The sequence below is a fragment of the Periplaneta americana genome, chromosome 8 (genome assembly GCF_040183065.1).
Source record: "Periplaneta americana isolate PAMFEO1 chromosome 8, P.americana_PAMFEO1_priV1, whole genome shotgun sequence".
Taxonomy (NCBI): domain Eukaryota; kingdom Metazoa; phylum Arthropoda; class Insecta; order Blattodea; family Blattidae; genus Periplaneta; species Periplaneta americana.
This window is the reverse complement of record NC_091124.1, coordinates 77179516-77187647: the sequence shown is the minus strand read 5'-3', so window position 1 is coordinate 77187647 and position 8132 is coordinate 77179516.

Genomic DNA, 8132 nt, shown 5'->3' with positions numbered 1-8132 from the left:
GGTGTTAATGATGTTGTATTTTTGATCCGCTTGTAAGTGTGGTGAAGAAATAAGCAATTCTACATTTGTTCTTAGTTTAGACAATGTTGAAAGAGGATCAAAATTAATCTCGTCATAAAAATTGACTCCTAGATAGCGAATGAAGTCACCTCTTTGCAAACCAGCTATTTCATTTCCAGACGAGATGTGGAAATTTTCTTCAAACAGCTGACCCTTTTTAATACACATGCCTTTACACTTGTTAATGTTAATATCTAGTCCGATTTCATGGAATTGTTGAACTGCGTGATTGAAGAGTGTTAAAGCGGATTTTTTGTCTTTACCAATGATAACAATATCATCTGCGAAGCCCATTACAGTTAATTGATCTTCAGATGGACTTAAGTTAAATCGTAGCTCCAGTCGTTATCTAATCTGAGCGTTGTGTTCCTCAGCATCCTTTTATTCTTCATAATCCTGTCCTTCGTAACCAAACTCTTAAATTTTACTAATTTTGGCCTAACTTGTTCTGAATTTTGTATTTGCTTCTTTCCTACTCTAAACGGTTCCTGTACTTGTCCATCGCTCAGGTCCATACCAAAACATTCCCAACATACACCTAATATCTTCTCATATGTATGGTTACTCTGTTTTCTATCTTTTTCTTTTACCCGAAAAATAACAAGTTTTTCCTCCTTTTTTCCTCCTCAAAATGATCCCATTTGATCTTCAGAATATCTTTTCCAGTTGAATTTTTTCCATCTTATTCCTTAGCTCTGCTATGCTCTCCTTCAATTCCTTTAGGACTTGTTTCACTGTACTGTCTTCCATTTTACTAATACGCACACTTATTCGCCGGTTTAATACAGGTCAACGTCTCTACTACACGTTACTATCCCCTGACTTGCAAAAAGCGAACTGACTTCCTCTGCAACTTGCTTAAGACTGGCGTACCTATAGTAAAGTAACAGCACTTGATTCATCGGGCACTCAGTTTCGCTGCCTGCGAATAACACTACCACTGTAAATGATTAAGAATTTCTTGATGTCAATTTATCTTTAACATAAATGAGTTAATGAGACTTGTTTTGCTTACAGAGTCTGGAAGATATATCTGAGTGCTCACAGGCCATTGGTCTGTATGTCTCATCAGTAGTAGTTATGTCTATGTACTGCTTATTTGCTACGAAATTATATGAGGAGGTAAGAAATCAATATCACAGGAATTACAAGAGGCCTTGGAATAACAAGCATAGAAATATTACAGGATTCTATGAATTATGATTATATTTTGACATTGTAGTGTGTTTGTGTTAATCTGGATTTGTCTTCTGTGTTTAACCCTTTTGATGGTATATTGGTGAATATATTAGTGTCGTTCAATGTCGTGTAAATTATCAAGAATTTTGATATATATATTTTTTTCTGACTTAGTCTATTAATTTTGTTTACAATAATTTTTATCATAATTGGCTACTGAAAATATACATATCTACAAAATTGATGGAGAATTTAACTTCAAGTAATTGTGAAATACATATTTGTTCTTTTTATAATAACAAATTTATGGGAGCTCGTGGTCTGCATTTTCATGTGAGTAAAATTCATATGGATAAAAGTAAAACAGAAATGGATAACCTATGGTAAATAAGGATTAGGAGAAAACTATATCAGGTACGGCACAGAAAGACAAATGGCTTTATTGTTGCAAGTTCTTTTAATCTGTCCAAACCCCTATTAGAAAAGTTCATCCGGAAAATTATCGCAATAAGATTGCTCAAAAATACACTATTGTTGTAAAGAACCACGACTCAGTTTTTATTTTATTGGGTTATTTTATGACGCTGTATCAACATCTAAGTTATTTAGCGTCTGAATGAAATGAAGGTGATAATACCGGTGACATGAGTCCAGGGTCCAGCATCGAAAATTACCCAGCATTTACTTGTATTAGGTTGAGGGAAAACCCCGGAAAAAATCTCAACCAGGTAACTTGCCCCGACCGGGATTTGAATCCGGGCCACCTGATTTCGCGGCCAGACGCGCTGACCATTACTCCACAGGTGTGGACACCACGACTCAAATCCAATTCCTGTTCTTCATTCTAATCTGACTAAAATAGATCCAAAAATACTAATAGGTAAAACATCCGCAAATTCCAGATTTTGAAAAAAAATGTTTTCAAATATAATCAATAATATAATAATAATGACTTTAATAATTTTGAGGAATTTCTTCATGATTTCAATTATTATTTAATGCAGTCTATTAATATTCTACCGGGCCCAAAATACCCAGCGATTATATAATTATTATAAGGAAAGAAAATAAGAAGAAAAATTTCGTACGTATTATCTTTCAACTAACAACCCTGAGAGATTAGGCAAAAGAAAGTGTGAGAATAATCGGAAAAATTATCACTATGAACTTGCTCAATTTCAATATTTGAATGAACGACGTAAAGTGACAGGACAATATGATGCAAAACCAAAATGGTTAGAGATGCAAAAATTTCTTAAAGATTTGCAAAGATCTGCTTTATTGCATAGAATAGCAAATGGATTGTTGAAATTTCTAAACTGCCCAAAAATATTGAATCTGCGAGAGCAGTTTCAAAATATAGAGATGGAAATTTCCGTGGAATTATACATTGTAGGCCGATGTCTATTATTTATCTTAATCGCAGGATTTTAGAAAAAATGTTTTGATAAACAATTGAGACACTATTATGGAATGCTCACCTCAACAACGGGGTTTTATTTGATTTATTTCCCTCCTTGGAACTCATATAATAACATCTATGAGTATGATTAATGCTTGTTTCCATACTTATAAGTATTGAATAAAGACTGCTATATAGTTTTCTTAGATGTGTCAAAAGCATATGATACTGTTGGCCATGAGCATATCAAACGTTGTTTACATTTAAGAAGTGTTATAATTGACCTTGTACAAAACAATAATATCAGAATCGAAACAAGTCCAAACAAAACTGATTGTTTAAATCATCTGAAAGTTTCACCACAGGGATCTCCTCTTTCCCCCATGCTATTCAACTTCGCCATTAATGATATATTACAAGAAATTTCAGAACCATAAATCTTTGAAGAATATGGTTTCTGTTTAAAATCAGAAAACTCGAGTAGTAAGCTATAGATGTAGCTTTAGTAGGTGACATAGTGGTTATTGGAGAGAATGAAAATCTGGTACAGAATTTGCCAATCTTAGGATTAGTAATTTATCTTTCCTTGGTCTACAAATAAATCCAGGTCAGTGTAACAGTATTAACATTTAGTGGTCAAATGGAATGGGGAACACTATTATGTAAATCAATCTGGAACATTGTCAGCCACTTTTCAGACGATAACGGATTTTAACAATCATAAATTTGTATATATATATATATATATATATATATATATATATATATATATATGTCTCGTGACCAGAATATTGTACGAAATGGAAATATAAAAATTGGAGATTTATCCTTCGAAGAGGTGGAAAAATACAAATATCTTGGAGCAACAGTAAAAAATATAAATGACACTCGGGAGGAAATTAAACGCAGAATAAATATGGGAAATGCGTGTTATTATTCGGTTGAGAAGCTCTTATCATCCAGTCTGCTGTCCAAAAATCTGAAAGTGAGAATTTATAAAACAGTTATATTACCGGTTCTTCTGTATGGTTGTGAAACTTGGACTCTCACTCTGAGAGAGGAACATAGGTTCAGGGTGTTTGAGAATAAGGTGCTAAGGAAAATATTTGGGGCTAAGCGGGATGAAGTTACAGGAGAATGGAGAAAGTTACACAACACAGAACTGCACGCATTGTATTCTTCACCTGACATAATTAGGAACATTAAATCCAGACGTTTGAGATGGGCAGGGCATGTAGCACGTATGGGCGAATCCAGAAATGCATATAGAGTGTTAGTTGGGAGACCGGAGGGAAAAAGACCTTTAGGGAGGCCGAGACGTAGATGGGAGGATAACATTAAAATGGATTTGAGGGAGGTGGGGTATGATGATAGAGACTGGATTAATCTTGCACAGGATAGGGACCGCTGGCGGGCTTATGTGAGGGCGGCAATGAACCTTCGGGTTCCTTAAAAGTCATTTGTAAGTAAGTATATATATATATATATATATATATATATATGATCTAGTACTTTACACTCGACAAAATATCAACCATTACTCATTAGTGGCCAATATACATGATCATGTAATTAGAAATAGTGAACAAAATAATATTCAATATTGCAGATTACACAAGAGCAACACAAACTTTTTAATTATGGGGATGAAATTATATAATAAGCTCCCCAGTCAATATTATAAATTACCAAGCAATAGCCTCCGTTGCTGAGTTTTTCAACACAAATTTGTAAGGCATTGCATTTTAATAAATAAGATTAATTGCAATTTAGTTAGCTTTCTTTAATTTAGAAGTGTCAAATTATTTCATTTTTTCATTCTATTATTTAAATTTTACTGTTTCTTTTATATGTGTTTTTTTTAATGTACTTATATGTTTTTCAATTTATTTTCACGAAGCCTAAAACTGCAGGCTATGTCTAATGGCCAAATAAATTGAATTGCATTGAATTGAATATTACCTAATGGACAAAATATCAATTAAAAATGGTGATGTTATTCAATATCTTTGTGTTATATTTGCAGATGAGATTGTTACTGAAAAACTGGAAAGTAATCTAAATAGGTTATCAAATTTCATACATTTGAAACCAAATCAAAAACTTCACATTCATTGCTTCTTGTTCATGTTAACGCTTGTTTAAAACTTGAAACTTTGTTACTTGAAATGTTAGAAGTGTTATAATTTTAAAGAGGATATGTACCTTATGACAGACGGGCCACGTTTCGACACCGACAGCGTAAACACCGGAAATCAAGATCAACTGGAGCAGCAGTAGTTCGAAAGACACTGAAGATGACACCACACCGGTGTCGAAACGGGGCCCGTCTGCCATAAGGCACATAACTTCTTTAAAATTATAACTAATAAAGTTTCAAAAACTTCACATTCTTAATCAATTTATATGGCCAGGATTTACATATCATTAAAAATGTACTCCATTGAACAATATTCCAGTTTCTTTTCTTGAAGTTGTCGATAAATTATATCGATCAGGTGTTAAAGAAATGTTAAATCTACCATATCATTGTCCGAATAATATGCTTTATACTATTAGAAATGTTAGGAGATTGAACTTGGTTAAAATGGAATGGTAGGCTAACATTCAGCACTTTAATATTACAAGACATTACTTCATGTTGTTGATGAACATTATATTAGTAGAAATTCTGTGTCCGAGAATGAAGAATCTTTTTAGCACTGCAATATAATAACAATTCTGTTCCACAAACTGAACGTGAAATTAGAAAATATTTACAAAAGGAAGCTTTTATTACTTGGGCTATTCTTCAGCATAAAGGAAAAGGAGTATCAGTTTTCCAAGATGAACCAAAAGTAAACTCTTTGATGGGAGATAGAAAATGATTATCATCATTGCCATTAAAATGTCATGCAATACTGCAGCAGTAAAATCAGTACCAGGGCGAACAATGACTTCACGACAGTGTAGAACTCAGGATGTGAGGCGACTGAAACTCTTGTTCATGTGCTAGGATTATGTCATAAAGGAGATTTATTGCGCAATGTACGTCATCATAGTGTTCGCTCTTATATTGCCTCACATTTAAGGAAAGATGAAAATCTTGAAGTACATGAAGAAGTACATTTTATGTCTGAGGATGGCAGTAACAGACGAGCGGATATATTTGCTCTTAACAGACAGACGAAAAAGACAGTAATATTGAATCCAACTGTACGGTTCGAATAGGATGTATCCCAATCCTTAGCGGTTGATCAAGAAAAACAAGCCATTTACCGCCCATGTGTTCATCACTTGAGTGAGATATATAATGCAATTGTTTACACATGGGAGGTGATGGGTTTACTTTTTGGTGCCCGCAGATTGGCATACAAATGCGTATACTACTGATATTGTAAAACAATATGATATGACATCCCAAGTTATTAAATATATTTGTTTAAATATCTTAAAGGAATTCTTAGGCATTTTACATAATCATTTATATAATGTTTAAATTTCTATACTTTCTATATTGCATATTGTACTACGATTAATACCTATTGTGTTGATATATTTCTTATTTCTCTCTATTCTATATTGTATATTTTTCTGAAATTGTTTTCCGGACCTATATGGTCATCTGTTATGGCAGGCGGATGTAATAATAAAAAAATATCTTCAGTAATGATGAATATATGTCATCTAAAGACAGCTTAAGCAGGAAGGATGAAATGCTGTTTATTATAGGACTTAGAGTAACACGGTTGAAATATTATTATGAATTTCAGTACATTTTGGAGTATTATTCATTGTTAACATATTTTATAATTAACTTACAAAAATAACAATAATAATTATAATAATAATATTGCTGGTAGTAGGCCTACCAGTAGTAGGAATAGTAGTAGTAGTAGTAATAGTAGTAGTAGTAATAGTAGTAGTAGTAATAATGATAATAATGATGATGATAACAATAATAATAATAATAATAATAATAATAACTATAATAATAATAATCATTAACTTCGTTTACGAATTTAACTTAAGACAGTATATTTATTTCATCAAATCAATGTCTGTGAAAAGTTTCATTGGTCTAATATTTTCCAACACTAGTAGAAAAAACTATATGGATGTTGACACTGTATTCTAGCTTATTGTAATTTCAGTAATTTCAGACACACTAAGTTTATTATTCAGTGTGACTTGAAATTATTTTGAAATTTCGTCGATTATCTTCATCCAAATCCTAATGTAAAGTGTCATTTATAGTTTTCAACTTTTACCAATATTGTTTCTACAGACATAAGCTGATGTTGTAGAGCACATACGCTTTGCAAAGCAGTTGTGAAAGATGAAGACGAGTCTATGTAATGGAACAAATTTATTGGTTCTAAATTTATTATACATACAGGCCCACTACAAGTACACTAACATGAAAATAAAATTTTCCACAACGATTCTAATATTTATGTTGCAAATATTCTTAGTTTATATAATCTCACAAAACGATGACGATGACTATTATATGTGAAACGTCTACATAGTCTCAGATATATTCGTCAGTGTATATTTTAAGTACAAATAATATGAGGCTTACCTACTCATGCTGAATATTGGACACAGACAGCATTTGGAATTAGTAATGACATAAAACCTTCTAATGGTGCTTCGAGAAACGAGGAATATGGCCACAATGGAGAAAGAATAAGTTAACACTAATAAATAATTTGTTTCCACATTTTAAATAGTGAGTTTAATAAAGATAAAATAGCTTTCGCCGTCATAAATACAAAATATAAGTAAAGTACAATTCTCTCCATTGATGTGGAGTTACTGTTAGCCTTCTTGATCTTGAAACGAAAGAGCCCGGGTTCAAATCCTGTTTGGAACCAGTTACCTGAAGGGGTTTTTTCTGAGATTTCCCCTAAATCACGTGAAGCATAATTACTGGGTAACTTTCGGCGTTGAATCTCAAATTCAATTCGCGTTCATTAGTAGCATTGCATTAATCATTTTAATAGTTACAGATTGATCAGGAGGACATGGTGGCCGTGGTTCCAGGATCTGTCTACAGGGTGCATCTGTCTTTGGGAGCTGCACATATCCAGCGAATCCGCAGGAGCTTTAATAAGCGGACTGCGTGTGACCGGAGGAGTGTAGCTCCCTTGGATAAATGGCGCCTTGGTGAGTCGTGGAATCGACGGCGACATGTTCTCTTGGTTGAGAAGGCAGTAGACTCAGGCACATGAATAGCGAACAGATGCCATCTATCTGATGAGGCCGCAGAATAACTCACAAGCAAGCGCATGATCAGGTCTCCAGTCAGAACTGGATGCTGTGGTTGAATCGATACTATGACACAATGAAGTGAATCATGCGCTTGGAGAGAGATTCTAAGTGGACTTGAATAATAATTTAAAAGTAAGGAGATTGCACAATAAACCTAAGGGTGGGGTGTTTGCCACCGGACCCCTCCATTAAAAAAAAGTACAGTTCTTCTTTTTTAATTATATCTGTTTATGAA